The following is a 15,409-nucleotide window of genomic DNA, read 5'->3' as shown; positions in this document are numbered from 1 at the left end:
GAGACAACTCAGATTATTCGCTCTGTGAAAAATAGAACGATAGTTTTCTCTCTCCCTGAAAATAAAGAACCAATTCTCAGGCCTATTCTCTTGATCTCATGAGTTGAGTACATCAAGAAGAATCACAAATAAATTATCCTTCATTCTCTAAGTGCCCACACATTTCTTGAGGTGTAGAGAACGCTTTGGAAGATCTTGGTGTGAGTACGTGGGAGCGGCTTGGATAGGAAGATCGTTCTAAATACGAAAAGATAGCAAGGACACTTGATAGGCTTCAAGAGGTATGATTTCTATTAGTATCTTGTTTATGATTAATGTATGTATATTAATGGATCTGCATATTTAAAGGTAGTTTAAATATGTTACAAAATTTTTGTTGTACACTGGGCCAACCACACCACCTTTCCGCTGCGTATTAGGAAACTCGTTCCTAACAGACTGAAGCAGATCCACTAAATACTATTACCTCGAAAAAGGTATTCGATTTTGTGGTAAAAAATATCATTTGTTGATACGGCATCCCAAGAAAGATAGTCTCTTACAATAGAACTCAATTTGATAGCGAGCTATTTACACGATTCTATAAAAAGAACCGTATAATAAAAAGCTTCTCATATGTGGCCCACCCACAAGTACAGGTCGACGCCATTAATAAGCCTTGTGAGCGTACAGGACAACAGCTCGAAACTCAATAGGACACACTCCATTCTCACTCGCCTATGGATGTGAAGTAATGCTACCAATCGAGGTGGAAGTATCAACTTTACAACATGAAGCCTATGACCAAAACTCAAACCACAAACATCTTGAAGAAGCCTTGGATTTAATTGAGGAGAAGCGAGAAGACTCTTAAATAAGGAATGCTTCGTACTAGCAACGAGCTACAAGGTATTTCAACAAGCGAGTTCGGGATAGGCAATTCAGTGTTGGAGATTTGGTGTTAAGACGAGTATTTTTGGCAACAAGGGACCCATCAACAGGAGTGCTCGGACCAAACTGGGAAAGACCATGTCTCATTGACGCAATAATTCGACAAGGAGTACACAAACTGGCACGACTAAATGGATAATTAATCCCACGAGCATGGAATAGTGAACATCTACTACCCTACTATCAATAGTTTAGGGAGTGATGTTTATTTTTAGTGATGTAATATTTGATTATCATTAATAAAATTGTCACTTGCACCATTCTTTTTATAATTTTTTGCTCGCGCCTCATTACAAAATAACTTAAGATCACAATCTTAGGAATTTAAGGGGAGGGGGGGGGGGGGGGGGGGGGGGGGGGGGGGCATATATGGTACTCGTATATAACCATACTATGGGCTTGAAAAAATAGAACAAATAATCAATAAAAATTTGCAAGCTCGAAAAACACAAAATCGAGTTCAAAGAACTTTAAGAGTACTAGCTTGAAAAAGTTTAGGTGTTAACCAAGTATAAGGCTTATAAAAAGTTTAACCGAGTATAAGACTTATAAAAAGTTTTCTAACTCATAATGAATGTGTGTAAACCAAACTAATTTTGTGTGTACTAAATTTTTTTGTTCAAATGCAAACTTAAGTAGTCATAGTTCAAGTTAAGTATGGTTGTTCTAACGAGCATATGAATTCAAGCACTATCATAAGCACAAAACTACATGAATAACAAGTGTAGAACGTATATAAAAACTCGACAATACTTGTGTGAATTAAACAAGTATAACAGGTGCCACAAATGATAGGAGCTCGAAAAATTTTAACACTTAGAAAAATTAGAGTAAACTATTGTCAAAAGCAGTGATATAAGGGAAAAGATAAGTAAATGCTTAACAAAATAGAGCATATAACTGTCTTAGCTTGGAAGGCATCATATCCTTCCAAAAAATGAATACTCAAGAACACTCGAGTATAATATTATCTCAGCCCCAAACCCCTTAATTACAAAATGGCCCAAGGACCTTAAAATAAAGAAGAATAAACATACAGGTTAAAGAAGTCCTCAACCCTTGGATGTGCCTCCAGCCTCCGTCGTGACCTCATCCCCGAACTCATCATCAGGGTTCCCCTCGACAGGTGTAGTCTGGGCGACCTCTTCCACAACGAGTTGAAACTTGAACTTCTCAATAAAGGCATCCCAAGCTTCGCCTAAGAAAGAGAAGTCTGTGTCGAGGTTGAAGGTCTAAATCTGGTAGCAAGCTAGCTCAGAGTATTCGACGGCCTTAAGCTCTTCCTGAAACTGAACCCTCTCTTGTTTCATGAGGTCGAAAGATGTCTTCTTTTCCTCTTCGAATTGGTCTACCTTCTAAGTCAACAAGGCGATTTCGCCCTTGGCATCCTTCAAGGCCTTTTTCAATGAGTCAACCTCCAGCTCGGCCTTCACCTGGGCGTCTTTAGCCTCTGTCATGCTCTTTTCACTCGCAGCAGCGATGCCATTATCTTGCTTTGAGAACCGGAGGACTACGAGCAGACCCTATATAAAGAAAAAAGTATGTTAAGATTTATGATTGTAGGACACGGAAATACAGAAAATAATATATGTATGCACTTAGACTTTACCAAAGAAAATAATCTACGTATGCACTTAGACACCACACAAAGGGGGACAACGCACACCATCATAAAAGAGACAATATATAATATTATATACAATATATATATATATGTATATAAATAAATCATTATAACAAATGGAGGGTTCAAGGTGAACTCTTGACCTTATGGTTACCAATCCATGAAGACTACCATAGACCCAAGGTGTGTGGTCTTTCAAATCCAACCCTACTCTCAAATAAATTCCTTAAAAGAAACGGGAATCTTTTATCTTAAAGGGAAACAATATATTTAAGTAGATTTAATATTTTTAAATTACAAGTTAGAGAATGGATTTTATATTATAGGCCGAATTATAATATATGAACACAATTGCATAGGAAAGGACAAATCTCTTGATAAAATCTAACTTAAAAAAAAAAAAAAAAAACCTAGTAACTCTTTGTGATAATGAAAGGACGCCAAGTCATATACATTATTTTGCAAAGTAGGACCCACAGTAGAATAATGAATATTCAGTTGTCCACTAGAATTAAAGATGATGATGTGGCAGTTAGATCTGGATGAGTTTGAATAGTATCTTTAGTCACTGTTCGACCCTTGTATTTTTCATTATTTCCAATTTGTGGTCCATCCAATTTCCAACCCCATCATTCAAAATCAAACATTTTAGCCACTCCAGCAAAAAAAAAAAAAAACATTTTGGCCACATTTTTCCAAAAGGCATTAGGAAATTGGGTAATACTAAAAATATAAATATATATTTAATGTAAACCACACTATTTAAAATGGTTGAATCTCACTAGTAGCTAAATTTAATTATATATTAAAAAAATTCTTTATTAATTTCGTTTCAAATTTGACTTATTAAAGAATAAGGTATTTTATATATAAAATTTTACTTTGTTAAATTTTGATGAGTTTTTTATTTAAATAATGATACACAATCTTAAAATATGTATTATTTTTGCACATTGTGATGTGTCATTATTATCAAGTGTCAACCACAAAAATTAAAATGTGAATGTCTCACTTAAAATTATTATATTGTTGATAATGATGACACATTATAGTGTGCAAAAATTATGAGTGCTTATCTCATTCGATCCAATATTTTTACTTCAAATCGATCCAATCCAATTAAAGGTTGGATATTAGAAATTATCATTCAATCCAATCCGTTTTGGTCTAAAAATCCAATCAAATCCAATTGTAATTAGATTGGATCGGTTATTTTATCTTTAAATCTAAATTTTAATATTAAAAAAATTAACAAGTAGAAAAAACACAAAAAAAAAAAAAAAACTAGACACTATATAGAAATAATACTTTACGCCTTATAATTACCAAACTAAGTTCTTCAAATATTAAGTTTACAACATTAAGTCTATTAAATTTTTATTACTTATGTCTCAAAACTAATAACTAAACTTCTATAATAACATAACATGAAAACAACAACAATAACATCTCCAAAATGCTAAAAGCTATGAAAAAAGATAAGAAAATTAAATATATTTATAATTAATATGATATATATAAATATATATTTTGTCTTAATTGTTATTAGATTGGATTAGTTCCTAATTGAATTTTCATAGTCTCTTCCGCCATCAGATTCAATTCAATTAATATCAAACTTTACGAATCCAATTCAACACAATTATAATTGAATATCTAATTTTTTTGTAATTTGATTGGTTTGAATCATGAGCACTTCTAGCAAAAATAACCACGCGGAAGCTTAGCATGTGAATAGAGTGTTTTTCGGCTCTACTCCTATTATTTATAGGAGTATCTAGGGCTGAGCATAAAATCCAAAAATCGAAAAAATCGAGCACACCGACCTTCCGAACACCGAAAAAACCGTTAACGGCGTAAACTACCACTGTTCGGTCGATTTGAAAAATCCAGGTGCATCGACCGAACTGAACCGAAACCGGCCGAATTGATAATTATATTCTATGTATGGACTTTACAACCGAAACTGCCACTTTATGCTTATGGACTTTTAATTATGTTTCAAACTTTCAAATTTGTGAATGTAATTATATTCTATGTATTTATATTTCAAAAAAGCACAAAAATATATTCCAACAATCCAATTTTTATAGTTTTTTTTAACTAAAACTTTTTCAAAAATTAGGAAAAAAATAATTAAAAAAATTAATATCGGTTTGGTCAGTTTAATCGATCAAACCGCAGTCCACACACGGTCGGTTTTTTTTTTCCGTAATAGGTTTGGTCGGTCAGTTTTTGGATCGCATCAATCTGGACCAAAAACCAAATTCTGGATTTAAAAATATGAAAAAACCGTCAAGACTGACCGATGCTCGACAGTAGGTTTATCTATCTCCTTATTTAAGTTGTAAACTATACAAAGTTGGGCCAAGCATATATAGGGACACGTTTTTCTTAATTTATTTATATTTTGATGGGACTTGGATACTTGTTTTTAAGATTATTGCTATGGAGTGCTGGGGTGTTCAAAAAATACATCAAACCACATGTACTACACCAATTCATACCGTACCATGTAATTTTGAAATCTTTGCAATGTGAGTTGACTTGTATTTCTCAAATTGTGTGGTGTGCCATGGTTTGTTGTTTACAAATTTATACATGCTGGTTATACTGAATACATGTAAATATTTCACTTTTATAAAGTTTGTAATTTTAATAAAAAAAATGAGGAAAAAATTATTAAAAAAACTATTTGAAGAAGCTACAATGCTTCTCTAAATGTACAGATGCACTATTCATAATTGAAAATCTTGAGCTATTTTATCTCATCCAATGAAGGTCTTATATAAGAGTTTTTCTCCATATTTTAAATCTTTAGCTATTTTAAATCATCGATATGAGTGATCTAAGGCATCTCCAACCTTGACTTTGAATACCTAATTCATTTATTTTAAAGATGAAAATCATAAAATAACCATCTCCAACCTAACTTTATTTTTATCTTTATTTTAAAGATATGTACTGTGCATTTTTATTATTAAAGGCAACACTATTCAAATAAAGCTAACAAAATAATACCTAAAATACTCTTAATAATTTTGTTTAAATACATTTAAATCCTTTTATATGATATTATATGTTTTAATTATTTATTTTTATAATTATATTTCTGTTTAATATTTTATTTTTTAGATTTATAATAAACTAATAAATTAAATAAATAAAATTGTACATAACATGGGATAAATAAATAAAAAAATAAAAACTAATAACTTATTATTGGGTGTAAATGGGTCTTCAAAACAAAGAAAGACTCATTAGGCAACATTGAGAGACACAAAGCGAGACTCGTTGCTAAGGGATTCACTCAAAAAGAAGGAATTGACTACACGGAGACCTTTTCTCCGGTATCTAAGAAAGATTCCCTCAGAGTTATCCTGGCATTAGTTGCTCATTTCGATTTAGAGCTACACCAGATGGATGTGAAAACTGCCTTCCTAAATGGTGACCTAGAGGAGGAGGTATACATGAAACAACCAGAAGGATTCTCCTCTAGTGATGGTGAGCATTTGGTGTGCAAGCGTAAGAATTCCATCTATGGTTTAAAACAAGCGTCCCGCCAATGGTATTTAAAATTCCATGATGTCATCTCTTCTTTTGGATTTGAAGAGAATGTCATGGATCAATGTATATACCAGAAGGTCAGTGGGAGTAAGATTTGTTTTCTTGTTTTATATGTGGACGATATTCTTCTTGCAACCAATGATAAGGGCATGCTACATGAGGTGAAGCAATTTCTCTCAAAGAACTTTGAGATGAAGGATATGGGTGATGCGTCTTATGTCATTGGCATTAAGATCCATCGAGATAGATTCAAAGGTACCTTAGGTCTATCTCAAGAAACCTACATTAACAAAGTTTTAGAGAGATTTCGGATGAAAGATTGTTCACCAAGTGTTGCTCCTATCGTTAAGGGTGATAAACTAAATTTGAGCCAGTGCCCAAAGAATGATTTTGAAAAGGAAGAAATGAAGAACATCCCATATGCTTCTGCTGTTGGAAGCTTGATGTATGCTCAGGTGTGCACACGACCCGACATTGCCTTTGCTGTCAGAATGCTAGGAAGATTTCAGAGTAACCTGGGATTAGACCACTGGAAAGCTGCAAAGAAAGTTATGAGGTATCTTCAGGGTACTAAAGATTACAAACTCATGTTCAGACGAACCGACAACCTAGAAGTAGTTGGCTACTCAGATTCAGACTTTGCTGGTTGTACTGATTCACGTAAATCAACTTCTGGTTACGTGTTTATGTTTGCCGGTGGAGCTACATCATGGAGGAGTAACAAACAGACCTTAACTGCTACTTCTACTATGGAAGCCGAGTTCGTTTCGTGTTTTGAGGCTACATCTCATGGTGTATGGCTAAAGAGTTTCATTTCAGGCCTTAGAGTTGTAGATTCTATATCTAGGCCATTGAGAATGTTCCGCGACAATTCAGCTGCTGTATTCATGGCTAAGAACAACAAGAGTGGTAGTCGAAGGAAGCACATCGACATCAAGTACTTAGCTGTGAGAGAACGTGTTAAAGAAAATAAAGTGGTCATTCAACACATTAGCGCTGAATTGATGATTGCTGATCCTATGACGAAAGGCTTGCCACCTCATAAATTCAAGGATCATGTAGTGAACATGGGACTTGGTTCCCTTATGTAAATTTATTGTACAAACTGAAGTTATTATCAATGAAACTCTTATTTTGATGTTTTCTCATATTTATGCGCATCTTAATTTTATTTGAGAAAATTTTATCTTCACAGGACCTGAATAAACATAAGGTTTATTCATTTAAGTATATAGCCACATAAATTACATTGTTATGTAATAAATATATTGTAATACATGGAAGATAATACTCGTCATAAAAAGAGGACCTATCGCCATGATTCATGTGTTTATTATCTAACAGGGATGATCGTCGGGCTTAAGTAATACATTAATTTAAATGCTGACAAAGTGGGAGAATGCTAGAATATTATTTATTTGGTATATAAAATCAACTAATTGATTTAATATATTAAAGTCAATATTTAATTTATTGACAAAATATTATAATTAATGGTCAACATTGTTTGTTACCTGATTTTGTTGTTACCCGATTTTTCATATCCAAACTGATTGAGGAAATATCTCAATCTGTGGCAGAGACTCTGATGGTAGGTCTCACTCTATAAATATAGAGTACCGGTCCCCAAGCTCGCTGCTCATTCTGACTTTCAGTAACTCCATCTAAAAGAGTTAGTGAGAGCTTGGAAGCCCGTGTACTCGTTCTAGCTTCTGTTCCTTTTCTTTTGTAGATCTAAAGCTAGATCGATGTTATCAATAGCAATGGCTGGAGGTGTACAATATTCGATTATTTTTGTATATGTTCATTCTATATATTAATTCCGCCTACATGTATATAGGATTGTTCATATGCCCACTTTCATATTAATTCTAACATTTGGTATCAGTCGCCAGTCTACATCTCTGCCTTGCTAATTTTATCTGCATATATATTTATTTGATTTATATAGGCCTTCATATTCATATTCATATGCATATATATACATATATCTTCGGTTTTGGTTGGCTTACATTTAACAAAATTTCTTTTGGTAATTTTATTGTGTTTGTATTATTTTGTGTTTACATATATGTTATATTTAACATATTCTGGCAATATAAACAAATTATACACAGATATATTCATTTGTGTACATACCCAATTTTTTTTTTTTTTTAATGCCTTAATATTTTGTTTTTTGGGTCAACACCGGTTTTTCAATCTCCACATCATGAGAAATCCTTAAGTTCATATTTTTAAATTACTTTATGCATTAAAAATGAGTTTTCCAACTCATTGTGTTGCTGAATTTTGAAGAATCAGGTTATGGCCAACAGCACAACAAACTACCCGTTGTTTGACGGGTTATTTGACGATTCTAAGGGGAAACGTGTCATTTTACCCATGGCAGATTTTAAAAAATAAAAAAAAATAAAAAAATTGAAGAAAATTACGAAAATTAATTTTTTGATTTATTTTGGAATTTTGTTATTTTCTTCATTTTAATGCTTATTTGGACAATAAATTTTATTTTTTAATTCTTTTGCCAATTTAATTAAAACATATAATTTTGGTAAATTATATATTTGGAAATTAATTAAAATGTGCAATTACTTGATTTTGGTGTATTTATTGCATGATATATTTCTTTTATTCATGCAATATTAAATAATTGTGCTATTTTAAGAATGTAATTAATTTTTACAATTAAGTTTGTGCAATTATTTTATTAATTCACGAAATCAGTAAATGATGTTATTGTCTTATTAAGCATGATTTTTTCTGTCATTAAGTATATATATGGAATTATTGTATTTTCGTACATATAATTAATTATACTAATTTGTGTGATTATTTTGTTCTTATTCATGCAAAATTTATTTTTAGTATAATTATCTTTAATTTTGTATGTATGCCTTTATAATTTTAAATACATTATATGTATTCCATTATTGTGCTAGATATATTTAGATTATATTCAAACATTAAGATAGGTTGAATAATATTTAGCACATTAATCTTCATAATTTATTCATAAAATATTCATAAAACATTTAGGATGAATAAAATTATGAATAATTCATAAACAATTTTGTGGTTGATATAAGAACGCATGAAACTGAGACAAATGCTTAAATCTAGAACGGTTTGTAATGATCTTCGGACGACCACACTAGGAGCACTACTCTCTGTGATTGCCTATTATGTTATAACGAAATTGTTCTTAGGTCTTCCTAGAGCCTAAAACATAATGTCTTGTGGACCATATAATTTTACATAATTAGGGAGTAGCCACAACATCTTTAATTATATAAAATTATATATTAATTTGAAAGGATCACATAATGGACGAAATTGTGATTGATTATATAAATATAACAATTTTACTCCACAAGGATTTTATTATATTTATATAATTAATTAGGATAATATATTAAATTAATTTTCTTAATTTACTCACAGGAGTTATGAAATTAATTTAATAAGTTTTATCATAAAGTTTAAATAAAGATAGAAGTATCAAACCTTACTTTATCCCAAATAATTCGTTTGAATAATCTATCATCCTTTACATCCAATTTTATTAAATTAAAAATTTAGCCCACAGGCAATTTTTGCTTAATAAAATTTCATTCTTCAGCATGTTATACATTGGTAAAACATGACTTCATTACGTCTCAATTTTCTAAAATATAAAATGAAATATTAAAAAAATGTGATGTTTAATTTTTATAATGTAACAATTTCCATTAATATTTTTTTACTTGATATAAAATTATTATTACTTAATTATATATATTAATGTATAAAATTAATATTTATTAATTAATTAAATTATTTATTGATGATTAAAAAAAATAAAATTAATTGAAATAAAATTTAAAGTTGTAATCGGAGATAAAATAATAATTTAAAATGAAAAAAGTAAAAAATTAAAAATAAAGTTGATTTAAAGTGAAAATATGGTTGGAGATGCCTAAATATCCCACCTTCATCTTTGTTTCTATTTAAGTAAAGAAGTGAATAGGGACGAAAAATCAAGAAGGAATGAGAATCAATTTGGGAGACTGGGACAAATGTGGAGAGCAATTTATGATCTCATCCCTATCCTGGTTCTTAGCCTTATTAGTATTGACTAATAATGTGATAACAATTGGTCAAACAGACTTAGCTCGTTACAAAACTTGCAAAAAATAACTTTGAGGGAATTTGAATTCTTCTAATAGGACTCATAAAATGCTTTTAGTAACCATATTAATTAGGATGTGGTTGATTAGGTTTAGCGTTAAAGCTCATTTGTTACCATATTTCTTGTTGTAATTGCAGTGATAGATGAGTCATAACGAATCTCTTCTTTTTTGAAAAAAAGATTCATGTTAAATAAGTTTTTCATATAATTCCTCAAATGTTACAAAGGTATCATAGACATGAATTACAACAAAAATTTCTTTGAACTCAAGGGATAAGTCATTAAGAACGTGAATAATCATATTATTATCTTGAATAGAGTCGTTAATGATAGCAAGGTCCTCAGCGGAAGCACTTCTCATTTGGCTGGCACGTGTGGCCGTAGGATGCTTGGTGGTCAGCGCTAGGCAACTGACAGTTCAATAGAGAAAGAAAGCGAGAGTGGGGAGAAAAGTTTGGTATTTGTGTGTAAAACTTGAAAATGTAGTACAAATGTTTGGTATATTTGTAAATGAAAGTGGTGATGTTATTTTTGTAAATAATGTTGTCCCATTATGACTTTTTTTTTTTTAAATATTCTTTTTTTTCCATAAATATGAGATTATATATTTTTTTTTTCCAAGTATATGGTTTTCTCATTTTACGTTAATTATTTGGGATTGAATTTATTATATTTTTGTATGATTTTTAAATAACATATTAAATTTTAATTAAGTTTAATATTTTTAGTTTTGTATTAATTTTTAGAGAAATTTTGTCATTTTATCCCAATTATTAAGGTTAATTGTGTAATTCCCTATTATTATATATTTTTTAGTTTCTTATATTTCAAATTCTTTTTTAATTTATTGTACATTAAATAACTTTTTTCTATTTCATTTTCTCTAGATGTTTTATGTGATGTTCTTCTTCTTCAATAATTTTTAGATTTTCCTAATACATTTTGATAAGTATTAAATTTGTATATTTTTAATTCATTATTCTTCTAAAATTATGCACTTAATTATTTATTTATATATGTTTAATTAGTTTATTTTGTGTTTTTAGAATTTCTAATATATTTGGATGAAAAATAATAAATTTGGGATGTTTTACACATAATGGCTAAGCTCGGCACTATAATTCTGAAACTTCACACTTGATTTTGACAATTTTTTAATAATCGTTTGGAAATATTTCTAGAAATACAAGTTTTAAATATTTTTCTTAGCTTCCCATAACTTTTTTAATCGTCCAATTCCAAGCTGCATCGAGAAAGTTATGGTTAACATACTGTCAGTGGTTGCAGCTGGAGAAAAACGAAGAAGTGGAAAAAGTGTTATGGCCATAGCCAACCACATCCCAGGCCGCGACCTCACAAACAGATCCCAACGGTCGCGGCCAGTAATGTGCCAGGCCACAACCAACAATATCCTAGGTCGTGGCCACTGCATGATTTTTTTAAAAAAAAAATAATTTCTAAGCCACGACAAGCAATATTAATGGTCGCGGCCTGCGACTAATTTTCAGGTTTAAATTTCAAATGTATTTTCAAGGGGCTATAAAAAGGGTTTAGGATTAACTTTTAGAATAACTTTAGATTACGAATTTCAGATACTATAGCGACAGAGGAAAAGAAAAGACATCGTGACTTTCCACTTTCAATCTAGTTTTTCTTCCCCTCTCAAACTTCTTTATTTTCATTTCATTTTTATGTTTGTGATCATGTTTATGATTATGGAGTAGTTTTATTTTGGGTTAAGGGTTATTTCAAAACCCTAGATATTAAATCTTGAATGCATTGATGAATTTTATTCATTCTATCCCCTTGTATTAAATTGCTTGTATTCTTCTAACTGAATGTTATGAATCTTGTGATATCTTGTTTAGACGGCCGCTAATTAAGGTATTGCATTGTTCTATTATCATCTTAGGATTGTTATTCACCTAATAGTCTAGGAATCTAAGTAGAGTGATAAATTTCAATTAAGTATTGTGACGAGTATTTTAATTGTGATGAAGAATAGAACCTAGGTTAAATAAATTGCAGGCTTAATGAATTTGTTGCCTAGATTAACTTGTTTCCACTGAATATAATGTTTTTCCTTAGTTAAATAGATTTCATTCTTAATGAGTTTATTGATTGTTAAAAATGAATAATTAATGAACACTTAGCTTTAATTAACTATAATAGGGAAATTGAGATAATTGATTAATTAAGTGGTATCTGCGGAGTTAATAGTTTAATTGAGAATAGAGAATAATATTTGTCATTGTTCATTGATTGATTGTTGAAGGAGGAGAATAATTCTTTACTGTTCCTTAAAATCGTATAACCAATTGTTCTTTGTTATTTACTTTATTAAATCTTGAAAAAATCCTGCATTTTTCATTATTGTTTCTAATTTGAATAATAAATAGAATAATAGTCCTCGTGGGTTTGACCCTTACAACTATTTTACTAATAATTTAGTGAGTAATAAGGTATAAATATAATTAGATCTGGTAGGCCATATGACACACATCACCTTTCATATTTGATTTTTCTTTTCTTTTAAATCTGTGTTAAGTAACTAGCTACCATAAAAGTAACCATTACATTCTGATATATACTTCCTTTCAGATTTTTTTTTTAAGATTTGGGTTAAGTAATGGTTACCATCAAAGTTACCATTACGTTTTAGATATGATTTTTTAATTCCTTAAATCTAGGTTAAGTAACGAGTACCATCACATTTTTAATGTATATAATTTTTTGGGTTTTCTTATATGTGTTCAATTTCTAGGTAACTTATTATCCATATTACAACAAACATGAGCAACTGATTATCATACAATTTGAAACTAAGAAAAATGATAATTGTTTATCTATCGTATGTGTTTAATTCATGGGTAATCGATTAGCACTTTTAAACTAGAAGAAATGGTAACTAATTTTTATGTCATATTTCTCATAATCTGATAGACTAGTAAATTGGTTACCACTCCAAAACTGTGAAGCAACTAGTAACTAGTCATTGTGTATTGCTTTATAAAATTTATTAGACAAGTGACCCATTACCACTCAAAATTGAAAAGCAAGAAGTGGTAATCAATTACTCATTATGTTGTGTTTTTTAGAATTTGGCAAACTAGTAATGAGTTACTGCTATGAAAAGAAAAAAATTGCCCTTTTGTTTGAGTTAATACTTGACTTTTTAAAAAATATATATATTAATAAAGAAATACAAAAATTAATTATCAAAGAAATGAAAATATATAATTAAAGAGCTAGAGTAGTATTTGTTACAGGGGAAGTCTTTGTCTGCCACTTGTCCCAAAAAGGAGAATGTTTTGTAGAATTGTGGGCGAGGAGCGGTGAACGTGCTCCCGCGAACTGGATGGAGGCCATGCTTTGGCGAGAAGAAGGTAGCAGTACAATTATAAACATTACCCACCTATAATGCTTATCTCTGTTTGTATTTATTCATGAGGGCATTTATGTAAATTAACTAGTAAAATACACCCTATAAAAATGGGAAGAACATTTTATTTAAATTATCAGTCGTACTTTGAAAAACACTATAGTTCCGATGCCTCACCACCGATCAATCTCTTCTCACCCATAGCCAAAAACTACATCACAAAGCGACACAAATTTGCCATTAATGATTAACTACTCTCTTGATCGGCAAATCTATGTTCTACTTTGCCTCAGACGATCTTATCCCTCTTATTAGTGTTAATAAACCTAATTAGTTATGGTAGTTAGTATGTTATTTCTATTAAGTTTTTACCTTTGACTATTGAGAATTGGTTTCGCCCTTCAATCTGTTCGTCTTCTCTAAGGGGTCGGAATATGCTTTAAAATTATTAAAAATAATATAATGAAGAACAAAACTGGCCTCACTTTAAGGCCAGTGAGGCAGCTGCCTATGGTCTAAAATATAGGAGGCCCATTTTTTTTATACCATCATATATATATATTAAATACTAGATACAAATGCATGTTTGTTTAATTTATCTATTAATTATTTTTATTAAATTTATATTAATGTCATATAAATTTTAAATAAATATTATATTTTAATTAAATAATTTATTTATTTTCGTTTAAGTTTATGTTTGTTCTAGTTTTTTAATTTAAGAGTGACAACAAGAGATTATATATTATATGTTTAATATAATATTAAATATTATACTTGGATTTTAAATTTAAGTTTCTTGTTAGTTTTTTTTTTAAAATAATTTGTTGCTAATTGACAATAGATTATATTATATGTTTAATATGATATTATTCTAATAAGTGAGTTTAAATTTAAATAAATTTTATTTAAATTATAAAATGTATGATTTTATTATTTTTAAATAATTATCATTGTAAAATATCTCAAAAATATTTTATTTTAATATTTTTAATTATTTATTATTTTTAAATAATTATCATTGTAAAATATCTGATAAATATCCTATTTTAATTGTTTAATTATTTATTATTTATTATTTTTAAATAATTATCATTGTAAAATATCTCAAAAATATCATATTTTAATTTTTTTAATTATTTATTTTATTTTATTTAAGTTAGTGTTTACAAACTACCGTTAAATATAAGAATATTCTGTTAATTATAAGAATATTCCGTTAAAGTTAACATTAAAAAAATAAAAAATCGTTAAAACCAAGAATTTTTGTTATTTTCACACTTATTATATATACTAGATATAAGCAACGTGCAATATGCACGTTTGCTTAGTTTTATTTATAGAATTTATTAATTATTTTTATTAAATTTATATTAATGTCATATAAATTTTAAATAAATATCCTATTTTAATTAAATAATTTATTTATTTTTGTTTAAGTTTATATTTGTTCTAGTTTTTGAATTTGGGAGTAATAACAAGAGATTATATATTATATGTTTAATGTAATATTAAATATTATACGTGAATTTTAAATTTAAATTTATTGCTAGTTTTTTGAAGAAACGAAGTTTGTTACTAATTGACAGTAGATTATATTATATGTTTAATATGATATTATTCTAATAAGTGAGTTTAAGTTTAATTAAATTTTATTTAAGTTATAAAACATATGATTGTATTATTTTTAAATAATTATCATTGTAAAATATCTCAAAAATATCATATTTTAATT

At 29.2% G+C, this 15,409-nt stretch overlaps 1 long non-coding RNA gene across 2 annotated transcripts; it reads right to left on the bottom strand.

The window, feature by feature from the left end:
- Window positions 1–1,766: 1,766 nt before the first annotated feature.
- Window positions 1,767–2,955, bottom strand: LOC133803304 (uncharacterized). 2 transcript variants are annotated; one of them, XR_009877873.1, is made up of 2 exons: window positions 2,698–2,955; window positions 1,767–2,453 (listed from the first exon to the last, which is right to left on the bottom strand). It is a non-coding gene; the product is annotated as an uncharacterized LOC133803304 (long non-coding RNA). The 2 variants fall into 2 exon arrangements; XR_009877874.1 differs by lacking the exon at window positions 2,698–2,955 and adding an exon at window positions 2,540–2,607.
- Window positions 2,956–15,409: the final 12,454 nt, after the last annotated feature.

The sequence above is a fragment of the Humulus lupulus genome, chromosome X (assembly GCF_963169125.1).
Source record: "Humulus lupulus chromosome X, drHumLupu1.1, whole genome shotgun sequence".
NCBI lineage: Eukaryota > Viridiplantae > Streptophyta > Magnoliopsida > Rosales > Cannabaceae > Humulus > Humulus lupulus.
Note: the sequence above shows the minus strand (reverse complement) of the source record. Positions and strands in the feature narration are given on the sequence as shown.